Source organism: Squalius cephalus, assembly GCF_949319135.1.
Source record: "Squalius cephalus genome assembly, chromosome: 25".
In the NCBI taxonomy this organism is placed as follows: domain Eukaryota; kingdom Metazoa; phylum Chordata; class Actinopteri; order Cypriniformes; family Leuciscidae; genus Squalius; species Squalius cephalus.
In genome coordinates, this window is record NC_137146.1 from 11122174 (window position 1) to 11148904 (window position 26731).

Below are 26731 nucleotides of genomic sequence, written 5' to 3' on the forward strand. Positions count from 1 at the left end.
AATGTCATGTGACAGCGCTAGGATTATCTTGTTCTGGTATGAGAGGACTAAATGTGGAAAGGTACTTTAGAGCCTTAATTCCAACATGTAATATTTCATAATGTCGTACATGTGGGTCTCAGATTGGATAACTGTTGTCAGGTAGGCGCTTCACAAAGCCTGAGACTTCATTAATCCAGGTCTCTGCAAGTTCCTTTGAAATCATTTAAATTCCCTTCAACTCCTTCTGTCTTTTTCGTGGTTAGAAACTTCCCGTGATAAATAATTAATGCTCATCTCTTTCTTTTTCTCCCTCTCTTTCTTTTCTTTGAGGTGTGAGGTAAGTTAAATACACCAGTGGGTTCACAAAGGTAAAGCTTGAGGTAGCTTAACCATGACTGGGAGAGATTGGGATCATTTTTATGTGTCGTTTGATCTGTGATGGACCCTGCATACGCTTGCTAATTACGGCGGGCTGAGACAGTGTCATATCGACCACCCAGTGCTCTCATCACCTCTGTAAGAGAGACAGAGAGTGAGCGAGAACCAAGAGAGAGAGAGAGAGTTATAATCAGCTACCTCACACCTTCACTTCACACATCTCACACAGCAACACTCTCTCGTTTGGGAAAAAAAAAAAATCATATTTATTTACCTCATTGTCTTTGTTTGAAACCATTCTCTGCCTCCATACTCAAGCACACTAAGGCCTGTTTCACACTATATGCATAAGCCATGCACTTTTATTTTGGCACACATATTAACAGGTAACAATTCACATACACAGTACCATCGCTCACAATATAGTAGGAGTCAATTAAATAATGGGGCAAACTACTCGCCCATATAAAAGAGTTAGTTCACCCAAAAATTACATTTTCTTGTCCTCGTTATGTTCCAAAACTTGTGTCTTGTGATCAAAATTCAGCGAAAATGCACTTGAAATAGTGTTAAAAAATGGAGCCAAATACTTAACCATATTAAAAGGATTCATAGCATTAGCCTAGCTTCAATAGAGTTTCAGTGCTGAGCTTCTTTTTGAGAAGAAAGCTCTGGAAATCTATTTATCAACATGACCTTTCACAACTTTAATTAAGTAACTAAATGAATGAACGCACATTATTTAAAACATGCTAGGACCACTTGCTCCAAAAGGCACACAAACACTTTCTATTCAGTAAATCTGAACTGATTTAACCAGTTTATACAACCCTGACCTCATGAATGCAACAAGGAGGCGATATCATATGAACATAATGTGATTTATATGGAAATGTAGAAAAAAAAGAAAAAGAAAAAAGTAAGCATAAAGTAATCACCTAACCATCAGTGGAGCGTAAGCAGATCGCACTGAAACATACATATGAGATTGTACAAATTTATATGAAATTAGTGTGTTATATAGGTTCATATTTAGCTTTTCAGTTCAGTTCCATGATTAATTACCACTTCAACGTAAATGTGATGCAAATTTGATTGCACATTTATCAAGTAATAATTCTAAATGGCGCACTGCCATTTTCTACTTCATGTCTGATTTTAAGCAAAAACATAAGCCTGGTTTCACAGACAGGGCTTAGATTAAGCCAGGATTAGGCCTTAGTTCAATCATTTAAGTAGCTTTTATCAACGTGCCTTAGAAAAAAGCATTACTGGTGGTGTGGATCTTGAGACAAAACAATGGCACTGACAAGATACGCCAGTGCAAGTTGCTTTCAGTTATAACAGCTCAAACATGCATTTTAGTCTGGGACTAAGCTTAAGCCTTGTCTGTGAATCCGGGGGTTATTGTGGTAACCCAGAAATCTCTTTCTTTTCTTTATAGGGCCACAGATACGCCTGCTGTTGCGGTTACGCAGCATTGCTGCTTACAGGCCCAATTGCTGTCAAAAGTAAGGTTTTAAGTATTCATCATTAATGCCAAAGCAGATCTGGATTAAGTGCTTGTAGATTTAGCAGCTCTAGTGATGCCCACCGCAGACAGGCTCGTTGAATTTATTCAACCCATTTGCTTTCTCTTTTATTTCAAGCAATCCATACCTGTATTTATTTTAGGTAAAATTGCCACCTACATTGCAAATGAATCACATCAACCAACCCTTAAAAAAGATGAAGCATCTCCGGTTATGTGATCAAAGCTTTTAAATAGTAAAAACAGCAGCTGGCTTTGTCGGCAACCCGGATAAATCTATATTACAAATTGCTTTTGTGAGAACTGGATGAGCAGCCGATTTTTTTGTATTGAACTTTTGTCCTATTCAGTGACCACAGTGGGAAAAGGATACTGATCCGCTAGCAGGATCAATACAGACCCGGAACGCTCTCCAGCTCTCATTCTTCAACACACACACACACACACACACACACACACACACACGTTTGGTGGGAATACTTTAAACACACAGAAGGGTGAGATGGGCAGGTGGTTCACCAGACAGTGTCGAGAGCCCTCTCTCACTCTCATTGCGAGAGTATGTGTGCATTTTTTTTTTTGTCCCGTTCATCCGTCATGCAAGCGGCCGCTGGGATAATGCACATCATTTTAAACACAATCATCTCCATTCGTGTTGCGGTTCACGTGAGTCTCCTCATTACATGTAATAGCTTGATGAGATGTGTGTATGGATTCATAACATTAAAATGTCAAAAGAATTTTAAAGAGTCCATTTCTCGCTCTCTCTCGCTCCTGTGTGAAATGAAGCAGTTTGTGTAGCTGTCGCTCTCTCTCTTTCTGTCTGTTGCTCTGATGGCATCATTACTCCTAAGTGCCCACCCTGGCGCATCAGCTGTCAAATTAGCACGCTGCGTTTTAATGATTCACCTCATCTACCAAATAAAGCGTACCCATTGGCTCATTATTGATCTTAATTTACCCTGATTGGTCCCACTCGCTGGAATGGTACCGATTAAAAATCCTTTGGAAACGCACAGTCGACTGAGAGATGATGGGTGAAAGCGGGTGCAGGGGGGATAGAGAGGCACCGGCTAAATGCAAACATGATTGGCATGTTCCCGGTTGGTGCGGCGGTGTCACAGGTCGCAGTGCCGTGTTTCCGTGTCCTTCAGGCCTCTATTAGTGAGCTGAATGCAGCAGGCTTATGGCCATCATAAAACTACAGTCCCTCACTGTAATGGCCATTGACATTATCAGCACAGTCATTATACACACTCACAGCAAAGTCACTGCCAGACAACAGCAACTGCCAATTTGGATAATTTGACTAATTTAAAAGCTTTTAAATGAGGCTGACTGTGCAATTGAAGGTTTAATGAACTAATCACATTATTTAGATGTGGTTTCCACCTTTTTATGTTTTAATTGATATAGTTTTTGAAGTGCACCTATGCATGATTTGGTTAAAAAAAGACGCATGCACTACTGTACCTGCTTCATAATAATGCTGATTTAATGCCGCATGCACTAAATGCAACCTCAGCAGGCTGATGTGTTTTAATGTAGGCGTGCATTTTCCGCAATATTGCTCATCTAATGGCGGAAGGGGTGAGACACTTTTCTGCTTTCCTCAGACACTTTAATTAGCGGCTCCCATTAAAGGTAGGCCTAATACACATTTACCATGAATGAGCCTGCCATCCGCATCAAGTGAATGCGTTCCTCTCCACCATCCAATGCTTTCATAATGAGATTCTGGAGGAAGGAAAAGAATAAGGGTGAGAGAAATAGGGGAAGATTTGTAATCGCAAGCATGAAGTTTGAAAATAATATTCTCGTTCTCTCTTCTCTCTTTTTCCCCAATGTGTTTTCTAAATTCATTTATATTAATGTCGCAAATCTCTCCAGACGAGGGCAGATGTTCTCCCACCCACGTTGCACCTGTGGGACCGGTGTTTTAATTTAGCCTGACTTCACTGCAATAAACTTTTTTATCATTCTTTTATTAGGTGTTAATATTAGACTGCCTCTCGGCCTGCAGCGGCTTTATCGAATGACTTTAATAAGCACTACAGGCCTTTTTGGACTAGCAAAGTGCAGCACTTAGCTTTTGCGATTTCTACATGTATGCTAACTTTCTTGTTGCTCTTGGTGTTTAACTGGCAGATGCATTAAATGCGGTTTGTCTATCCAGGATTCACTTTGCAATAACTTACTAGAGAGCATTTGCCTTTCATCTTATTAGTTCTTTATTTTTGTGCTCTGTTACTAGGAAGAATATCAAATCCTGTTTTTGCTGGTAACTTAAAGTAATTATGTTGTAGAATCATGAACTAATGAGCCTGTGTGTGTGTGTGAGTGTTTCACGCGCACTAACCCCCCAACCCCCACCCCCAAATCATTCTTGTCGGTTATTGGCTGGAACACTGTTTGTTATTTTTCGTGTGTGCGTGTGTGTGTGTGTTTTTTTCACGCGCACTAACCCCCCAACCCCCACCCCCAAATCATTCTTGTCGGTTATTGGCTGGACCACTGTTTGTTATGTTTCGTGGCCAAGGCTGGGCCAGTTTGTTTTTCTTGCTGTTTGTAGAGCCTGGGCTGTCAACAGAGACCGCGTTTTTTTTACAGTGTGTTCAGGGGACAGGCAGCTAGCAGATAGTGAGGAGATGTTTGCTGGGATGTGACAAAAAATGTTTTGGCCTAAAAACGCATGACATCGCTTAGAGCACCTTTAAGTTATCATATCTTACCAAGATGTCCACATTTCTCCAGCACCCACTGAAAACAGGTGGAGCCATCTGTGTTTGCTAATCTGTGACGAGTTTCTCTATTCTCTCCTGCATGGGTAAGCTTGGTTTAAACAATAAATACTTGTTTTCTCCCAGCTTCTGATGTTAAAACAGGAAGGAATTTTCAGCTTGAAGTAATAATACAGTGCTGTAAGTGCAACACTTTCGGCTCTTCTTCATTTTCAGTTTTATATGTTGAGTTCAGTATTAATTTACCATCAACATATTTCATTCCAAAGACAACCTCTGTCCTCGGTCTATAATACACATTGTCCTGTCAGTGCAGACTATAAATGGGCTGTAGATAATTGCAGGGGGGGTTCTCTAATAGCGGTCAGGGTGAGCAGAGACGAGGCCCTGTCTGATGTAGGCACCGTGCCTGGTTCATGAGTTCTCTTTGTTCCTGTGTGAGTGTTTTTCTATGGGGCATTAAACTTGTCTGTCCCCCAGCCTGGCAATATGAAGCCAACCTGCCAGAGTATTATTATGGCTGGAGAAATGGTCAAGCTTGATGAATCCAAAGGAAATTGGCTTTGAAACAGCCTCATCTGCTTGGGTCAAAGCCATTACTTGCTATATCTTCTAAGTGGATTTTGAGTGTTGCAGAATTAGTTCAGAATTACCTCCACTGGACAGACATTTTGCCGCCTGCTTTTGTGAAGCAGCAGCCAAACGATGGCCATTTTTCAGTAATTGCAGAAGTGATATTTTAATTATCCGGACACTCTTACATGTATATTTTCAGTGGTCTTCTCAATGGCAGTGTGTCAGAGTTTATGCTCTGTGGTTGACTGCGAGAGCAATATCTGAAAAAAGATGAATTTTAGGCCTGTTAACGCATTGTTATAGCCATACAGTAGCACCCTAACATATCTTGACACTTATAGGCCTTTTTTTTTTTTAGCATTGCATTGCATCAATGACACATTTTTAAATCTAGTTTTTACTGTATTTTTCATTAAAGAATTCCACATTTCATGGTTTTTGCTATCAAATGAAATGTATACAGTTTTGGTTGAGAGTGACTTAAGTGTCCAAACATTTTGGTGGAATGTACTGTAAGCATGTTATTTTTTTAGAACATGCATTTTACCATGCAGCTCTGCAAATGACACCATATAATTATATTTATAAAAAAGTTTTAATTTTAAACACTCATACTACAGTAATTGCTTTTTGTTGCTGTTATCGAGCGCCTTTGTTGGCATTCCTACTGTGACAGTTTGGTAAGTATATTCAGCTTAATGAACCTTGACTTTGTAACAGTCAAAGCATTGAGGAAGGGTTTTGTGTGGGGACAAGCACTTTCTGTACTATCTATCTATCTATCTATCTATCTATCTATCTATCTATCTATCTATCTATCTATCTATCTATCTATCTATCTATCTATCTATCTATCTATCTATCTATCTATCTATCTATCTATCTATCTATCTATCTATCTATCTACACATTATAATGATTTTTGAAGGATCATGTGACACTGAATACTGGAGTAATTATTATATATATTTAAATATATTATTTTAAATTATAGTAATATTTAACAATATTAATGTTTTACTGTACACATGCAGCCTTTGTGAGCATAAGAGACTTTCAAAAACATTTGTAAAATTTTTTACGAACCCTAAACTTTTGAACGGTATATTGTACAAGTCCATGTACTGTTTGTGGCAAAATAATAATACAAAAACACAAGATAAAAAGAACAATAGATCAAGTAAAAAAATCAAGTGTAAATTAGTGTAACAAGAAGTATTTGTGAGAGAATGGTCAAACGATTGTTTTCCATGTTTTGTTTGTTATTTCCCAGCATGCAATTGTGCTTTGCAAATGCAAGGTCATGTTTGAGAGCAGAAGTCCTGAACTGCATTAAACACCAGGAGAACTCAGAGCAAATCTACCTACACTTTCACTACTCTTCTCCATGCAAAGGTACAAGTGCCCTTCTTTTGTCCTTGTTCTCCTCGTCACCTTTCACATGTTTCTTCTTCAGCTACAGACAGACACTCACACTCTTGTGTGCTGTCTTCATTCAGAGGTTTGAAGGTCAAGCTCAACTCATTGAAGTCTTCTGACATTGTTTGCATAAAAATGGTTCAGTCTAGGTGTTTGTGTTAACAGTGTCAAACATACGAAATAAATGCATTGTGAGTCAAGTCAGCCCAGAAAAGACAATCGAATAAGAGTTTAAATGACACAAAAGGCCCAGCGAACACATGTACCGTGCACAACAGCCATGAAGGCCGAGCGCACACTTTCACCCTATTGTAGTGCGATACTGAACGTGGTTGTATGCACCTCCTCCCCCTTCCCTCTGCAATCACGCATCAGCTTTTACTGAGGTCTATTTACCATCCGCTCCTGATTGAAAACACTCATCCTCTCTGATTGAAAAAGGCCACACATATCAAGACGGAAGGACATGCCATTCCTGAGAGCTGATTGGCTGTGAGGAAGAGCCCTACAGCACGCTCTCGTGAAGGGCATTTTGGACTTGTCATATAGAGGCTCGCTTAATTACTTTACCCAGCCCTGTTTTAAAGTATCTCTCATCCCATGTCTCCATCCCGCCAATTATTCATCACTGAAGTGCCGTTACTAAGGCATTAGGTGGTCGCCATGAAAATTGTTGCTGGTACTGGAGCAATTAACGAATCCATTAGTGTTATCTGTAAGGAATCGCATGCTCTCTGCCCACTCTTAGTTTTTAAAATGTAACCGTGCAGGTGCCACGAGGACAGGCACATACGCACGTACATAAGGGCAAGTCTTATTCCATCACGTTGGCTACTTGTCAAACTTGTATGTTTAATTCAGCAGCGTGTCATTATAAATATACATATTTAACTAATTCATCATCCGCTGAGCCTTTTAATTAGTGGAATAGATCAATGTTTAATGTTCTCTTTAACAATACATGGCTGCAGTATTTTAATTCGTGTCATAACTATGTTGATGATGCCTCCCCATGCATGCTGGAGCCTGAGGCCTCTTATTTCAGCTTTTGTATATGATTAAATATTTAAATGCTGAACATAAGCCTATGTCTAATAATTTATGTTCATTTTTAATCTTTATTAGCAGAGCATCACACTTAAAATTGCATACTTTGTCAAAACTGCATAACTTGTCACACTACTCTTTCAAACCTGTAGAAGGTCACATGATAATAACAATCGACTGGGATCATAAACCCACTACTTTTGGTCAGGGGGAGACACCAGCGTTGCTGGTTCTGGAAGTATTTTTTCCATACATTTTTCCCATAAGGATTTAAAAAAGTCTTTGTTAAAGCATTATGAGACATGAACCAAGCCAACCAGCTGTGCGGTAGATCACAGCATTACAAACTTTTATTTTAAGCAAAACGTTTTTTGAAAATCGGACAAAAGAAGACAAAGGTACAATAGCCTATATAAGTTTATAATATCTATAAAAGTGTCAACCTAGCAACTCTATTGCAACATCTTAACAACCACTCACAAAACCTTAGCAACCCCAAAGCAAGGCCCTGGCAACCATCCAGAACACCCTGACCCTAGCATTTTGCACAGTCAAGAGCCACACATTTATTTATTTTTTTCAGAAAATGGTAAAATCTAGTTAATATTACAAATAATTTTAGTAGATCATGCTTTTCACATGCACTCTAGCCTTCTGTTGATTCATCTTCGGTTAAGATTCCAGGATGTGATCATCCACCAGAGACGTCCAAAATCTGCACAAATGCACACATCCATCTCCAGCCTGTCTCTTTTTTTCTTTCTCCACTCTTTCCTATCTGTATGTTTTGGATTAGAATAATTCTTTAACCCATATCTCTGGTGAATGTGGAAGCCTCCCCATTTTCAAGCTTGCGGTGTCAATAGCTGCTGTTTAATCCTGATCCCCCGAGCACCAGAGGTTGACACATGATACAACCGAATTGTCTTTATTTCAGTGGCAGAGTGACATCCCTTCCATTCTGTTTGCCTCTCTCTAATCCATGCAGATGTGAAACCATTCAGTCTGAGGTAAAGAAAATTGACACAAATCACTTTTGGATCCTCGTGTATGTGTGTGCGTGTGTGTCGCAGGGGGAGAGCAAAGACCACGATGTACAAGACAGCTTGCATCTGCATTGTCGACACTTTTTTCAGAGCAAAAAGAGGTTTAATATGCAAAAAGGCAGTGATGGGTGTATGTGTATATGAGAGAGAGAGAGTGAGAGATTGAGTGGTCTTACGAGCAAACAGCTTTCTAAAGGTGCTTAACTCCACAAAGCTCCAAAGCACTATTCAACACCTATTCAATGCCACTGCCAAGATTAAAAAACTGGCATGTAAAAAGTCGTGTCATCCTACAGACCCTCATCTGCTTTGTAAGTCATCCATAAACTACCATTTAGCTATTTACAGAAGACCTTTCTGATATTCACATAATTTTCCTGTAATTGAACACATAGAGTATCATGCCCTTATGCTGTAAAAAGTGTCGCTTCAGCTGGAGAAAAAAGATTCTATGATTGGTTGCAAAAAATGTTTCTAGTTGGATCAATGAAAGTATTGTAAATAAGTAGTTTTGAGTGGTGACTACTACAAATAGAAATAAATACATTTCTGGAGTGGAAAGGCTATGTAAATGTGGTTCCCTTTCAATACGGTTCACTCGCATTGCGTTAGTAGCTTAGTATGGGGAAAACACGCCAAAATGGACGGGGCCGACTGCCTATTTAAGTCACATATAAAGTAATTTTCATTCGAATTTTTCTCCTTCAAGTGCGAAAGATCATCTCCTCGCTGACTCCGAAGTGAAGAAGATAGAAGCCTTTGTGCTCGCTGTTGAAACAAGCCCCAAGCAGCGGATTAACAGCACTTCAGTAGCTTCAACTGACATGGTGCTTCTCCCCTGCGGCTATCCGACGACTCTTTAAGAGCAAATTCCACTTTAAAGAGCAAATTTTAAGCAATGTTTGTTGCAAAATATTGCGCCATGAGTGTGGCTCATGCAGGGCTCCCCTGTTTCCTTCGGATGAGGGAGGCATCACTTGCCTGGGATGCGTCCACACCGAGGTTGCTCTCACAGAGACCAGCTGCTCTCACTCCGAGAGCATGAGTCTCGCACTGTTGCGCTCATGGTTCGCTTTCTTTAAAGAGAGTGATCCCGTCTCACACGCTCTCCCGTTCTCTTCCCCTATCGAGCCGAGACAGAAGATATAGCGGAGCAACAGGGCTGTAGTGAGCTCACGGTGGCCCAGCTCCCGCATACGTCACTCTCCCCTAACCATGACGAATTTCCAGTGCTCTTAACTTGCTAAGACCAGTGCCCCTCATCTGGTACGAGTGCCATGGTTTCATTTGGTGGCTCCAAGGAGGACATTAATGATGTCTCTGGCTTCCTCTGAAGCAGAGGTCTGGGCGAACTACACTTTCTACAGAGGATCAAAAGATGAATTGCTGCTTCAAGTTCCTTCTGTATTCTACTAACTTTTACTGATGCAATTAACTTACTTTAACTGTCTTCGAATGTTCTTATGGCAGCCGTTTTTTAAAGAAAGCTACATAACTAATAGCAGAACAATGGCGGCTTCAGGGCCATCCTCGATTTGAGATGTCTGAACCCCGCCCTGATAAGATGGCCATTCAGAATGTTAACTTTAAAACAAATCCTCTCGCAGATTTGCCAAAGGGATTGGATTTTTCTTAGCTTTCCGGCAGTCATCAGTTGTCACGGACACTCATCACACCTGTGCGTTATCATCTCATCATCCCTATGTATTTAAGTTGTACACTTCAGCAATGGACACTCCGCCAGACCAAGCCCAAGAGGAGGTCATTCCCCTGGTGGAGTGGGCCCTAACCCCTATAGGGCACTGCAAGCCCAAATAATTGTAAGCCAGCACTATTGCGTCCACTATCCAATGAGATAGTCCCAGCTTCTAGCAGCCCCCTCGAGTAGTCTCTGAAGCACAGAAATAGTTGCTTTGACTGCCGGTACATGCTAGTTGCTGTCTGATCATGACAGTGGTAGCCTCTATAAATAGCCAAGGGGGTCTCAGTTCTCGACCGCTAAACAATATGGATTGCCGCCTCCTTCTGTGGGCACAGCGCAATCTTCACCCAGTGAGAGAGGTGCATGTGTCAGGCTCCATGAACAAAGGAGCAGATATCCTGTCCCAGAACGGACCTCCCCCAGGAGTGTGGAGACTCCAGCACCTGATGGTTCGCATAATCTGGAGCATTTTCACGTAAGCAGAGGTGGACCTCTTTGCATCAAGAGAGAACTCCCACTGCCAGATGTTCTTACTGAAGGAAGAAGATGCATTGGCCCACAGGTGGCCCTCTCTGCGCCTTTATGCTTCCCCTCCCCCCCCCCCCCCCCCCCCCCCCCCGTTAGCTCTGCTCCCTCAGGTCATCATTGAGGACATTGAGCGCACTAGCATGTTCCGGCAGTCAAAGCAAATATGTGTGTGCTTCAGAGACTACTCGAGGGGGCTGCTAGAAGCTGAGACATTGGATATCTCATTGGATAGTGGATGCAATAGTGCTGGCTTACAATTATTTGGGCTTGCAGTGCCCTATAGGGGTGACGGCCCACTCCACCAGGGGAATGGCCTCCTCTTGGGCCTCCTCCTCGCCGTCCACCTTTGCCATGTTTTACAACTTGGACGTCCCTACTTTTCAGGCACGTATATTGTCTGCTTAGCCAGTCCCCAACCTCTGTTTATTTTGGTGGCATCAAACCTTTTAAGTTCCTATATTTTATGTAGCCTGCTATGGGGCCCTTGTCACCAAGCGTCCCCAGCTACGGGCTTGCAGGAGCACGGTGCTTTGAATTGCGTTCCCCATATGCATCAGCTACTGACGCAATGCGAGTGAACTGTATCGAAAGGGAGCATTTCGGTTACTAACACAACCTTGGTTCCCTGAGATAACGGGAATGAGCATTGCGTAGATTGCTGTGCTACTGCACCTGCACACGAGTCAATGCTGCCGCTCTTCAGTGAGAAAATTTTGATTAAAATGGCTTTCGGCATGACTTAAAGGCAGGGTAGGTGATTTGTTCCAGAAACATTTTTTTGTTATGGTGGTTGAAAATCTCTTCACATCCTGATAGCAAACACTAATTGAAGTGGTCTAAATGTATTTATATGTATATATCTCGTCTGTGGAAGGCGTAGGACCATATAATGTTCATCCAATCGAATGCCAATGGTACGATGTCCTACCTGGCTGTCAACGTGTATTTCCATACCTCCGTGCACCCTGCTCACGCAGACATCACACGTTTCATGCTATGCAGAGTTAGACAGACGTCAGTCAGCGAGCACCACAACTGAAACAGCAACCCCCTTTACAGTTCCTCCTGAACCAAAACAATGAGCTTATGCTGAGTTCACGACATGACTACCATAATTTGGAAGAGATGAAAACCTTCAATGGGAACACTATCAGTGCCAAAATGAATCTGCAGCAGTCAGGTGGTACAGGTTAGTGCTCTGCAAGTTGTTCATTCATTACTATTTTGTTATGTTATGTGCTTTTAGACATGAGGTAGTTTAACACTCTTGTGATGCTTTTGTTTACTCCTTGCTGTATACGTTCATGTGTTTTTAAGGCTTTGTTGACGTTCTGAAGGGAGGGTGGGATATTATGCTTTCAAAACTAGCTCGCTATTGCTAGTCTCTATGAAAATTACCTACTCTACTTTTAAATAGGCAATCGGCCCTGTCAGTTTTGGAGTGTTGGAAAGCCATTTATCTGTGCAGATGCACAGACGTGAACCAATCAGGCTTCAGTATTCACAGAAAAACAGAACATTTGTAAATAAATATGCATACAGTATGCTTTATATTTCACAATTTACAATACATTTGATCAGTTGCTCTGTTCAAAAACGTTTTTCCTATGTGGGCAACATTTTAATGCGCTTTTGACATGAAGGCTGGTCCAAAGGGTTGGCAATTTAATTTACCTCAATTTAGATTGTTAAAGCAAGAGAAGTCAATCTAATAATGTATTATGTTAAATCCAGGTTCTGTCTACTGTTTTATGAATACTGTTCATTCAGAAATGCACTTTTCATGTTTTTTGCACACTATATAGTACAGAAGTATGCCTATACATGCTTCCTGGGAATCAAACACATGATGTTCCTATCAGTTAATAAAACAGGAAGACTGTAACCGATAAAACCCATTTTCAAGTTTTGGGATTATTTTCGTACATTTACTTGTGGCGACTTTTCTTATATGTATGACAATTTATTGTTACGAATACTTCCCTACTTCGCACCTTCTCTGTTTTGTAAAAAAAAAATGGCTGTCATTCAATTGTCTCTAAATGCAGCTCTTTACTTCCTTCTGGAGCTTGTGATGATGTGTCTGTGAATTTATGTGACCAATTGTCCAGTTCTGATCGATAGATCTGTAGATTCTTTTGATTTCACACTTGTGAAATCTCATTAGACTGTTGCCATAGAATAATTTCTGTGGCTTTGAGCCTTTGCAGGCGGCCATGTGCAAACATTGGGAGATGACGGCTTGCATCTCAGAGCGTGAATGTGCGTATGTGGCACAGTTGTGAAAAATATGGGATATATTGACAAAAGAGCTGAGCCCGCCTTTAACATACATTAGACAAGGTCCTCTAAAGCACTCTGTAGTGCAGCAGTAATTGACACACTGTAGTGAACGCTGTGTGTATTTCCTTCTCTCTTAATCGCCTTTCTTTAATCTCTCTTCTTGGTTTGATTCTTGCTGTCTCTCTCTTTCTGTCTCTCTCTTCCGTCTCTCTCTGTAGTTGTGCATACAGAAAGCCACTTATTGGTGATTATTCAGGAGTGGATTTGGCTGCAGAAGGGAAAGTGATTTTGCTGTGTTGGCTTTGATGAGGCAGAATAAACTGTCAAACATATGGGGGCAGGTGACAGCGTGATGGACGTAGCCAGGGCAGAGAAAATCGTACCAGATTAGCACTCCCATATTTATTAACCATCAGTAAGGGAGACTGAGAAACAGACAGGCTGGGAGGAGATATGCCTTGTCATTTACGATGATGGAAATGGTCTTATCAGTTTACTTAAGGCTCCAAACTGAACATTTGCATTCGATACATGTTTTTACAAGACCTGAAAGTCTCACTTAAGCATATTTTTTGTTGTTGACGGGGGAATAGTGTATGTATGGTACAGTGACCCCATCATTTATACTGTTACCTTACCTGTTTAGGTTTGTTATTTACTCAATTAGATTTGTGCATTTATTACAGGGATGATAAGTAGGGTGGGGGGATGGGGGTGATCTTCAGCATCTTCATTATCCATCATAACCAAAAGGCCAAATGGATCTGAATTATTTAGTTTATTGCTATTATGACATTCTTTCAATCAGAAATAAAGGCCTATAAGTAGCTTATAGAATTAAATAATGTAATTCAGAAGTACCTCAATACCTTTTTTTCTGTTAATATTCATATTAATTTAACAGAATATTTTTTCAAATATTTTTTCATTAATGACACCTTTTAAAAAAAAAAAGTCAAAGATATAAAAAGTTTGGGATTAGTAAGATTTAAAAATAAATAAATGAATTAATACTTTTATTCAACAAGGATTAATTACATTGATCAAAAGTGACAGTAAAGAAATGTATATTGTTACAAAAGATTTACATTTCAAATAAATGCTGTTCCTTTCCCCTTTTTCTATTCATCCTGAAAAGGAGCATTAAGCAGCACAGCTGTTTTCATCATTGATAATAAGAAATGTTTGTGCTTAAGCACAAAATCAGCATATTTCTGAAGGATTATGTGACACTGAAGACTGGAGAAATTATGCTGAAAATTCAGCTTTGACATCAAAGGAAGAAATTATAGAAATATATAGAAAGCAGGTATTTTAAATTGTAATAATATTTCATCTTTATAATAATATTTAATTTTACCTTATTTTGATCAAATAAATACAGCCTTGGTGACACTTTTTTCAAATAAACATTTAAAAATCTTACTTACCCAAAACCCAGTAGTGTATATCAGATTTATTTAACATATTATGCAAAATGCTATAATTTTACCATAACCCAGCAAGATGGCTCAGTTTCATGATATTCTACTTTGTTTTAAGCAACTGATTGGAAAGGTCATCTTAGTTGTGGCCCATAACAATGCTAATGCTAAATGCTAGATGTTAAATTATCCAAAGTGAACCTGTCTCAACCAGATTTGTTTGATTTCTCCAAAGAAAGGATATTATAATGTCACATGATGTTACCCCTGTTCTGTGGGATCAGCAAACAAATCGTACTTTAGTGGACAACATTATCTTCTCTTTCATTTCATTGTACACTATGCTGCTACACAGAACTGCACAACCACACACACACACACACACATATATATATCTTGCCCTGCACCCCCCATTAGGAGAAACAATCTAAATGTTAAACAGGTTCCCTCCTGAAGTGGTCCGCATTCCCCCTCCTTTGAGAAATTTGGCCTGTGGTGCTTTTGTCAAGTTGCCATTGTTCTGTCCGACACACATGGAAACAAAAGAACGATGTGCAATTTGGACCTAATCATAACATCTGTACTTCACTGCTATTTACATTTTCTCTATCAAGGCGGAGAAGAAATGTTAATTTTAGATGGGTCTTTTTATGAGTGGTAATTACTGTCATTAAGAACGCTCGAGAGACTCCGGGGGAGCCGGGACTGTGATGTAGTTTGACGTGTTGTATAATTAATACTGAATTAATGTCTTACTTTATGTGGCGCTGGAAGAAAGGCCCTTAACAGCTTTGAGAGGTGGCTTGTGCCGTTGTCACTGCACTGCATCCGAGAGAGCACACACACACACACACACACACACTGTAAATCAGGGTGGTCTGGTCTCATCTTTTTGTTTGTGTTGATGGATTTGTCACTATGAGGGCTCACTGGTTGTTATTGTCTTGTTGAATGTAGTAGTGTACCTTTCTGGCACCTTCAAATTCGGACACTTGAAACATTTTGCTTCTACAAAATTGTACCATGATTTTACTATAGTAATGTGATTTAGATTCATAGATCAAATTGTATATTTATTACAGGGATGAGAAATTTGTTGTGGAGTCAGTGTTCCATCATAATGTGAAGAACTCAAAATGAAGATTCACTAACAAAAAGAAATTTTTTGAACATGAACATCATGCCAATGGGTGAGTCCAGATGTTCCCTGCTCCAGTACATCGAGTATGTATTGTGGATAACTGGTTCTTCCCTCAACGTGGAAGAAGAAAGAGGAAGCCTAATCCACAATCTCTGTGCCCATTACAGCCAATCCTGCTTCAAATCCTCCAGTGGACATCATAGAGATCAGCCAGCCATCAGCCCTGACATTAAAATAGATTTAGATTAATTATATTGAGTCACACCAAAGGACATATCAACTTTCCAGAGTATTTCATTTCAACTACCCATCCTATATCAAAGCATGGTAACATTGCAGTCCTGTTTTGTAATGCACTGCTATTGAATAAATGAACAATAGAATGAATCTTTTTCTGAAAAAGTTCTGAACGAGAAACTCAGTCTCTGTGTGTATGTGTGTGTTTTAGGAACAGAGGCGAGTGTAGCTTCCAGCTACAGCTGAGGCGGCTTCAGAAAGCCTGTCAGAGCAGCATCCAGAGAGTGAGAACTGGGACCTATACTGTTGGAGGAATTTGACTTCAGGACACAGGAGGTCACAGGTCAAACAACTACACTCTCAATTTCTGTCCTTCTCATACTTTTTTGATGTTCAACTCACACACACTGGTCTAACACACTGTGCACCTGTGTGTGGGCTGCCCTCCAGGCCACCAACACAACCAAACCATGACATATCTGGTGATTTTGGATGTAGCACATCCTTTGGTATTACCGTATTAGCATGCAATGACATGACATATGCACAAAAACTGAACAAGCACATTTCCCCAAATAATTCTCATTATTATAATGCATATGACCATTTTTTTGAATTCTCATTATTCTCGATGAAGATGCTCATTATGTAATATATTTTTTTATATTAAATCGTAATAAACTGATTCATTTATTATTGCTACAGTAGTAAGTTATTTTAGTATTATTTATATATTTTCATAGTTTTGTATTCATATTTTTAATTAGGTTTTATTTTTACATTTTCAATTTTCGTTTTAATTTTCGTTATAATTTTTTTTTGCAATTGTGTGTGCTTTGTCATTATTATTTTTTACTATTATTTAAAAATATTTGTATTTAATATTAATTATATTATATTAATTTAATACTAATAATATTATATTAATTTAATACTAATAATATTAATTTAATTTAATACTAATATTACTATTTTATTTTAAATATTACTGTTTATGGTTAATTTATTTTATTTCAGTTTTAGTTGTCATTTATTTTCAAACGTAAAATTACTGCTTCAACTATACATGTTATACGTTGTGTATGTTGTCAAAAAGTTGCATGCCTATTCCTATATTATTCTTAAATATGTTGTTGTTCCTCAGAGTAGCATGTAGGAGTGTTTAAGTTCAATAAAATAAAATAGAAAATAATCAAAAAAAATTAAAAGCTGTACAACAAATACTAAAACAATACAATTTTATTATGGGTTTTTTTCCACTACAGTCAGAATTGAGGAAGAATATTCTTAATTATCATGACAATGTCAGAAAATCTTAAAGGATCTTATTCTTATCTAGATTATATTGATTCTGAGATGAAATCATACCTTGACATCTCCTTCACATGTTTTTATGAGATTTGCTAGGGTATTTTGGTGTAAAGTATGGTAAATTTTTATGGATATACATCTCTTTTCACTGATTCTGCAAGCTGCAAATTCAGAAGTATATAGTCGGCTCACAACCTAGGAAGATAATACAGCTAAACATTGAATGCTCTATTCAAAGGAATCCCTGGAAAACCTGTAAGCATCAGTTTTATGGCACTCGTTGCGTGTTAGAATATAAGATCAAATGCAGGCACACATGCTGCTCTGTAACAGCGTTTCTCTGGAGATGACTGAGACGTACCTACAGGAGGTGAGATAACTGACAAACCAAATGCACATGCTGATAACTGAAATTGCTTAATCTCCATTTTAATCATCATGAGCTGCCACCACTCGCTCTCCGTTTTCTCTTTCTATCTGTCTGTTTCTTCTTCTCTTTCCCTCCCCCTCTCCCCCATTTGCTCTCTATCTTTCTCTCTCGATCTATATAATCAGCACATGGAGTGCTGGATGTAGCATATATTCACACAGTGCAGCCATGCATAGAACTGCCTCCATTAACTTAATATGCACAAGGTCCAGTGTTCATACAGCCTCTAGCCATTAGTTGGAAAATCATATAAAAACATTTGACACGTAGCTTGAGAATAGCCACATTATGGAAAAATGGAAGGAAGACAGAAGAATGAATCGCCAATTGAATTGAGTCATCATTTGAAGCTCCCCTCTCTCTTCATGAGTTTTTCGAACTGCGTAATTCTGACAAGTGGTGTCTAGACAGGGTATGTAGTGACTGTCTCAAAGTCCTAACAGCTTCTGGAAAAATATTAGGATTGTCTACGGGAGTCATGAATCACCACGGCACACAGCGATGCTTTATATGCACAACATATGGCTTACAGAACATTCAGAGGGGATTCTCATTTCTTCTCCCACTTCCTTTTTCACTCTTGTGCTATCCTTCAATTTCACTGTTTCAATTTTCTCTTTGCTTGCACATCTCTCATGCTCTCCACTGCTGAAAGGACTCCAGCATATGTTGGATTTTGGATACTGGTCTCTGGAATGAGAGGTGTGATGACTATGACTATGGTCTATCACCATCTACTCATACTCATATTGTTTGAATGTTTGAACCCTGCTGCTTAATTTGTATTTTACTGTAAAGAACAAACAAGTTGTTTAGGAGAATGTCCTGGCTGCTCTTTTTGTATAATAATAAATAAATACATAAATATGACTGTTTTTACTGTATTTTTGATCAAATAAATGCAGCCTTGAAGCATAAGAGACTTCTTCCAAAAGCATTTTAAAAATGTTAAAAACCACAACATTTTGAACAGTAATGTACAAGTTGAAGTGCAAGTTGTTTGTGGCAACATAATAATACAAAACACAAGAAAGTTAGATAAATGAAATAAGAGATAAACAATAAACATCTTACCGATCCCGATTTTTTAAATGTAGTGTGTGTGTATAACAACCTTAAAGGAAAATAAAGTATATATCTTAAATTGTTTCTTTTTATTCTTAATGGCAGATTTTCTAGTTTTAAGCATTTCATCAAATGTCAATGTCACTTTTATTTATATAGCTCTATTAAAACAACACATGTTGACCAATGTGCTTTACATCATAAAACTAAATTTAGAAAGTTCTATGCTTAAAAATAGGAAAAAAATTGGCAAAGTTTTTTTTAAATATGTAGATCATTTTAAATAGAAATATTAGAAAGTATGTTAACATTCAATAAATTATACACTTGTCTGTCTTTTGTGTTTTAATTGTATTACTTATGTATGTATTTCAGCGTGGCCACTAAATGCACTAGACCTGAGGTTGAAACTAAGAACATTTGTTCTGCATTAGTCTGTGCTGTCTGCTTTTGTTTCAGGTGGGGTCTCCTGTATTTTGATTGAATCCAGATATGAACTTCGACCATTTTTGCAAAATGTTTAATACATGCATGCCTTCAAGGAGAGCCAGAGAGCAAAAAAAAAAGAGAAAAATAACTCCAAAAGTAGTTTTAAGCTGACACCAATATACGCTCTCACTGGGACTTGTTGTGCACTTGGAGCCCAGCAGAAAATCAGGATCAGGAGCTCTGTAATTGAATTCACCTGATTAGAATTCCACCCCCTCGAGAGTGCGGGAGTCTCGTGTATGGTTAGCATAATAAACAAGAAAATCGGAGACATGGGAATGCGGGAACCACTTCTTCCAAGCATACTGAATCAATTAATAGCATGTAGAAGGAAACCCTGATTATGTGAGCAGAGAGCCGGGCCAGCGAGAGAGGAGACTGGATTCTGGGCCGAGGTGGTTATTATTAGTGATGGAGAGAGTGTGTGTTCATATAGTGTGTGTGTATGTGTGTTTTTTGGGTGTGCTTTGATCCTGTCTCTCCCTCGCACAGCTGCAGCGGTTAAGCTTGGCCCCGGAGGAATCCCACATAGACACCATTCACCTCTGCCAGGAGAGCACACCGCTGGTCAGCAACCTCAGTCGCTGGATCAAAGAGCAGAAGTATGTGGAGCTACCTCAACATGGACACGCTTAAATGCGCACACACCGTGTCCAGAAGTTTCTCATCCAAATTCCAAAGTTCCCAGGATTCTCACGCCCCCTCTTGTGTGTCACATGGGTACTAAGGCTGGGAAGTGTAGTGAAAAAATGATGTACTGTAAATGATTTCTTGAAATGAATGTATTTGCTCTGAAAATACTTTCTTTTTTTTATATCCTAAACAGCGATTAGTCAAGTAGATTCAAAATTAAATCTTTAGAAATATTATTTTAACTAGTAAAAATAGTTAAAATAATCAATATTTTTTTCCCCAGCTATTTCAATAAATTAACAAGGAAGCAGGGCATAAATAATCATAAACCTAAATAAAACTAAAATGTTGCAAATATGTATGAATGAAAATGCATATTTTTCATATTAAACAGAACATAAACAGTTGGGTTGGTAGTGCTTGAGACATTATTGCATGGTCATTCAGTGTTTCTTTGGGAAAAAGGGGTATTAGATGTAAAGTATTGCAACAGATTAAATTACAGTATTTTACTTATTTGACTAAATCAACTTCCAACGCCTATTAACCATGCGGTCTGCACTCTCCCAAAGTGATTTGCTGGAATCAAAATGCGGACAGTGAAAGGTGAGTACTAGCCAATGACTTTGGTGCCTTGCGTTAATCCAGCCCACTGTAGAGGGTCTTCGTTTTAACGCGAATGCTATTATTTTCTCTGAACAGCGTCTACAATTAAGTAAAACAAACTTAAATCGTATCATTATTCTTTAAAAACTATCACTCCGCTCTGTTTTTGCATGTTCCAGAAAGACTGACAAGTCTGTGAAATTATGCCAACAGACTCCGACTGTCACGGGTGGTTGCTGGCAGACAGATGAGGAGGGTTTATTCTCTAAAGATCTAACAGGAAGGCAAACGGATAGCAACACACACTGAACATAGACAAAACCACTGAACTGAAACAGAACTGAACATATACAGGTGTTAATGATGGTGACTGATGAGTGCACAGCTGAATGTGATTAGTGTCTGTGACAACAAATGAGTGACGTAGGCAGGTGATGACAAAACATTACGAGTCCAAACTAACGTGAATGTGACAGAACGGTAGGCGCGTCCTCGAGCCGTGAAGAGAAGATGAAGAGGATGAAGGGATGGCGAAGGGGTGGCACAGACAGGCAGATGAAGGTTATGGGGGTGGATGGATGACCGGGAGGAGGACGAACAACAAAGTCCAGGGTGGTGATGAAGGTGGAGTGAGCCAAGGGGTGGCCTTGAGCAGGGGCTGATGGATTTTCATCCAGGCCACAGCCAGGGTGGTGCCCTACGGCGGCGTTGACGGAGGGAGGATCCATGAAGGAAAACTGATGAGGGCCGCCATGGGGCTGACCGGAGAAGACGACGGTGAGGATGCAGTCCACCGCGCAGCCGATGAGCCGAGATGGTGAAGATCTTGGAGGCCGCGACGGAGCCGCAGCGATGACCTCCCGAAAGCGAGGTAGGGGTCTGGAGGTCTGAGGGCGAGTTGGAGCGACCGAGGGCGGAGGTGGAGCCTGAGGTAGGGCGGAGCAAGCCGTAGCAGAAGGGGTGGAGGACCAGAGAGCAGCGGACGGTCCGCAAGTCCGCAGCGAAGGTGAAGCGATGTCTGACCACGGTGGAGCCGACATACCAAGGGAGTCTTACGCAGACAGGTGATGACAAAGCATAACGAGTCCAAACTAACGTGAATGTGACACCAACGCACACTGATCTGACAAAACCCAATGAATTGTCTGCTGGCGCGGTGTGGAACTACTTTCAATGGGCGGAGCAATAGGGTAGAAGTAACTGTTAGTATTATCTAAAATGTAAGTAAATGTAAATTGCTTGATTATTGGGCAACAAAGGCTTTGATGCTTTAGTGCTGTCACGAAACTATCATGTAAACATAAAGCCTTGCCCTCTTTCTCTACTGCGGTGTACTGTAGATCACTTGCTCGTTCAAGTTTCTTTTTTATTTTCTTCTCCCCATTATCCTTTTTCCCCATTTCTCTCAGCCCTCCCCTGGTTGCTATTACCGTTCATATTAAACACGTTTTCCCTCCAAGCACATCGACAAGACCTCATTGCAAATGAGCTTCATAAAACTCAGCGCATAATTCATATCACTTTTGAATGGCGAACAATGGCTTTTTATGGTGATGTCTGAGGTAATGCTCATTGAAGGGTTATTGCCTAATGATGTGCGGCCCGGTGGCACGACAACCTTCCTAGACCACCCACATTTTGTGGTTTGTTTGAATAATAAAGAATTATATTAATTTGGCTAGTTAATTAAGAAATGTCAAAAGAAAAATATCAAAGCCCCCATGAATCCCCATGCAGCCTTTTTGAATAGCAGGGCATGCTATCTTTAGAGGTCAACCTTACTTTCCGTTCTCATTTTCCAAGTCTGTACTTGGAGAAAGCACACATTTGCTATGCTTTGTTTCTCTTTGTATCTCTCTTGCTCTGATTACAACTACAGTGTTTGATTTGCAATTTAAGGCCAATCATGATACAATCAGCTCTGATGAAAGCCATTGAGTCTCGGATCATTGTTGTTACATGCTGTTTAGTAATGCTTTATCGCCCACAATTACCTTCCTGGGGTCTAAACTCCACAACATTCACACACGGTTATTGAGTTCCATTTGTGCCATGTTGTTCAAAATCGAATGACGTCGCTGATCCTTCATATGATAGTTCTGCCTTTCAAATCCTAAACAATCCACGATGACCTTGTCTTCCATGTTTGTCTTTGCAGTAATATGATTTAGAGCAAAGGAATATGAATGCGGTGAAAGGCCTTTGTTGACACCTCAAGCTGAACTGCAACACCCAGCAAGTCAATTCTAAGCATTTAACACATGGAACAAGTTTCTACATCTACCTCTTGTATAAATACAAAGTGCATTGCTTGTGTTTGAGAGTTGTCAGAGTTTGTTTTGGAGATTTTGTAAGGTTTCAAGTCTCTCGACACTCTCACAGCTCCTTTTGCTGATTCTGCAGCGAAACCCGAATTAGAAGCATTTAGTCAGTTCATGTTTAGCTATACAAGCGAAATTCTTGTGCCATTGCGTTCCAAAATTTGACAGACCACAATTCATAATGCTATGCAATTACAAATTATGTTCTCAGCATGGCCACCTGGAGGACTATTCCAAACATTTTCTGTATTATTTTTTTTTTTTTTTTTTTCTGGTCAACTATTGTAATGGCAGAGACACATTTTAAAGAGAATTGTCTTGAGCAAGTAAGATAAACTTGATATGTTAATAGTAAGCTGTATAAATTATTTTTCATGATTTGTCATTACAACTTTTTATTTTTTGTCCAATCAACTTAGATAATTAATGTAGTTCAGATAACATAATATTTTGAGTTTCTATTTACTAAACCAATCTCCTTCATTGTATTAACTGAAATTTTTTATTTCAATGAACTCAAAATTTAAGGCAACAAGGTAGCCTACTTTTTTAAGGTAAACCAACAATAATGTTTTACAGTGTACCTGGCACAGACTTTTGGAGGTACCTCTGTTGCCCCCATTTAGTACACTGTGAAGCAATCTATTTTTAATAGTATTTTTTAAAGTATTTTTGAATTGGCTGTGTTGACCAATATAAAGTGGTGCTTCATCCATCACTGTTGACAATGGACCTTGTTTACATGCAAAAGTTGGCAGAAGCTTCTCTAATATGTCCCTGCCTTAAGATTGCATATGATTTCAAATAATGTGGCTTTAATATAAGTGCATTTTGTACTTATGAGTAAAAAAATATGAGTAAGAATGAGAAATCTACCAGTGCAGCAAGACAAAATATACTTATATTCAACATAGAATACATGAAAAGATCTTAATTTCATATTATTTTTAGATATTTATAATGACAAGCCTCAGACTAGTTTTACTACATATGGAAGTTTCCGCCACAGAATAAAAAACTAAAAAGGTAATTGCGACAGTTTTTCTCAGAATTGCGTGATATAAACTCGCAATTGGGAATTATAAAGTTATAAAGTCAGAATTAAGAGATAAATTGTGAGTTTATATCACAATTTGGAGAAAAATTGCGAGATGTAAACTTGCATTTGCGAGAAAAAAAGTCAGAATTGTGAGATAAAAAGAAGCAATTACCGTTTTTTATTTTTTATTCAGTGGTGGAAACAAGCCTTCATACCTACATGACATCTTAAGTATTTTTCAAAAGGAACCCTAACCCTTTTGAATAATTGTTTATTATTATTAGTCAAGCATTTGCAACCTATTCTATAGAAAGCATTATAAATAGATAACCTACTTTACATTTTCAATTTTCTGCATTCATCTGTGCTATTTTGTGCTGTTCATCAGATCTGCTGGTAGGAGGCTGGCTGGACGGATCAAAGAACAGAACAAGATTTTGAACGCCTCCAGCACTGACAAAGCAAACGTATATTTATCGGTTTCTGCTTCGTTTATCCTAAACAGCTCGCGGCGTCATTCGTTGTCTGAGGTTCTTTAAAAGTTGCCTTCACCTTCTCACATAAGATACACTTGAGCAAAAGTCATAACATTGCTCCATTCAATTTACAGCTTCCTGTTAATGAATCCAAGCAGTCACTCGCTGGACAAGCTGAAGACTCTATAAATGTTTGAGGTGCTCTCTGGTTGGCTAATGGTGTTCGTCGAGGGCTGTTCATTCACTGCTTTCTTGGCTTCGCACCATCTTGTCAATTTGGCTGAGGATTGTCTCCCGCTTTCAAACAAAATCAAAAGGCCTGAAAGCCAAGTGGTTTGTTAGCTGAATGTCGAAGCGATACTATTCTGCACCCCTCATTTAGATGGTCAAGGAATCTGACATAAAGCGCGCATGGAGCCCATGTAAGCGTTAGAGCTTCCCGTTCTGGCTCGCTCTCCGCACCCTTAGCTCTCTTCACACTGCACCAAATGAATGGACGGCTCTGATGTGATATGTGCTGTTAGCTGGGAAATGAGGATGCAGAATGGCCATTATAAGAGTGAAGAACTGTAGAAAGTAGAAAGAGAGAAGAGAGAGATGAAGCTAGTCTGCTTGCACTGGAAGATGAACGTATTATGAATAATGCCTCTATTTTTCCATCCAATTCCCAATTCCATCTCTCAGCTCATTGTCGCGGTCGCCCCATTACTGCTTCAGTTTTCATCCCCAAATTTGATATTGGAGAATTGATCTCATATTTATTTAGAATAAGATTATGTCTTTATTAAAACAGATTTCTTTTCTCTCCAGTCTGATCCATTGAGATGAAAGGAAATGATTGAGAACACATCCATCTATCATGCCATCTCAAGTTCAATGTATTCATTTACAACTTCATTTGAGTAATAAATTAACACTTGTAACCCATAAAGCATTAGTTGGGACGTTTTCTTTCCTTGTTTGTGAAGAGGAGGTAGGCATACAAATTAATGTTTTAAAGCTGTGTTCTGACAGATGCCACATGCAGGGTTGTTATACTTTATTATTCTAAAACCCATCAAAAATATTTTCATTACTTAAAATAAACATGAACTGAATTTTTTTTTTTTTTTTTATTCATTTTTAAAACATTTCACATTTTCATGTTCTAAAAATAAATCAAATTTATGAAAAATATTTATTTATTATTATTGAGTTGTATCTTATAAATGTGAGATGGTATGTCCCCTCTCAATTTGAATTGGCATACCGGTTCTGTGTGCATCTTTTCAGATGATTATAGTAATAACCCATCTGCTGAAATGCCTGGTGACTTGTGACTGAGTCCAGATGGATGATATGAAATGCTACAAGATGGCTGATAGCACTGTAGCCATTTATCTCACTCTCATTTTAATTCTTGCTTATGTTTCATTCCTCCATTTTTCTTTTCCCTGCTACTTTGCATGATGAAGAAATCCCAGTGTGGCATAATGTAAGACATAATCACTTTATCTGGAGCAGGTTTCAGACAAGAACATGTCCACTTTCCTCTGCCGTTTCAACAAGGACAGCTGGCACAGCTCCAAAAGATAATTTTACCCCAGAGAATAGAGGATAGAGCGAGCGAGAGAGAGAATGCATGTATGCATGCCCTGCCAATCAGTTCAGCTTCTCTTTTACATGCCGTAAAGAGCAGCACATCAACACAGATTCCTAAGCCAGCCATCTCTGCTCCTAATGGACATGTTTGTGAGGAAATGAATAGCTCTTCTTTTCCATTAAGTGTATTGGAGGAATTAGTAGTTTGAGCGTAGCCACTGCAAACCATGTTATATAAAAGTTCCATCTCTAATGCATTTAACTTTTTTCTCCCTCTTTCCTCGCCATAGATGGGAATAATTTGTAACAGATGAGGCCTAAACTTTGGAGAGAGGCAGATGTCATGCTTTCTGGAATTTACATTTTCTGGAGTCAACAGCCAACTGAAGCACTCTGGCTTTAGTTTCGCGTAAGTCTGAACAATTATACGATTTTTCTTTGTCCTCCAGATGGTTGATGGGTTTTTCATTTGCCCCTGAACTCTGGCAGCTTTGTTTAATGAATGCACATATGTTATTGCTCCATTCTGTGACTCACCTCTATGTCTTATTTTCTTCATTTCAGTGATGTCATCATTTTCTTCATGTTCATTTCAGCCCTAATGTTATAACAAACCTGGGTAATACTTTATTTTAAGGCGTAAGTAACTTACCCTAAACCAAAGCCTAACTGTAACTGTAACTCAATAGTAAGTACATGTAGTTAATTAATATTAATCATTTCTTATTTGAGTAATTACAATGTA

The 26731-nt window shown here is 39.1% G+C and overlaps 1 protein-coding gene across 1 annotated transcript in view; it reads left to right on the plus strand.

Annotated features, from left to right (window-relative positions):
• Positions 1-1849: 1849 nt before the first annotated feature.
• LOC307154035 (uncharacterized protein) overlaps positions 1850-26731 on the plus strand; it is a 102925-nt gene continuing 78043 nt past the window's right edge. The window contains exons 1-6 of the mRNA XM_079863932.1: positions 1850-1871; positions 16247-16378; positions 17585-17716; positions 19301-19725; positions 19823-19932; positions 26277-26395. The gene's annotated coding sequence lies outside the window, so the exon portion shown is untranslated. The remainder of the gene's footprint in view (positions 1872-16246; positions 16379-17584; positions 17717-19300; positions 19726-19822; positions 19933-26276; positions 26396-26731) is intronic.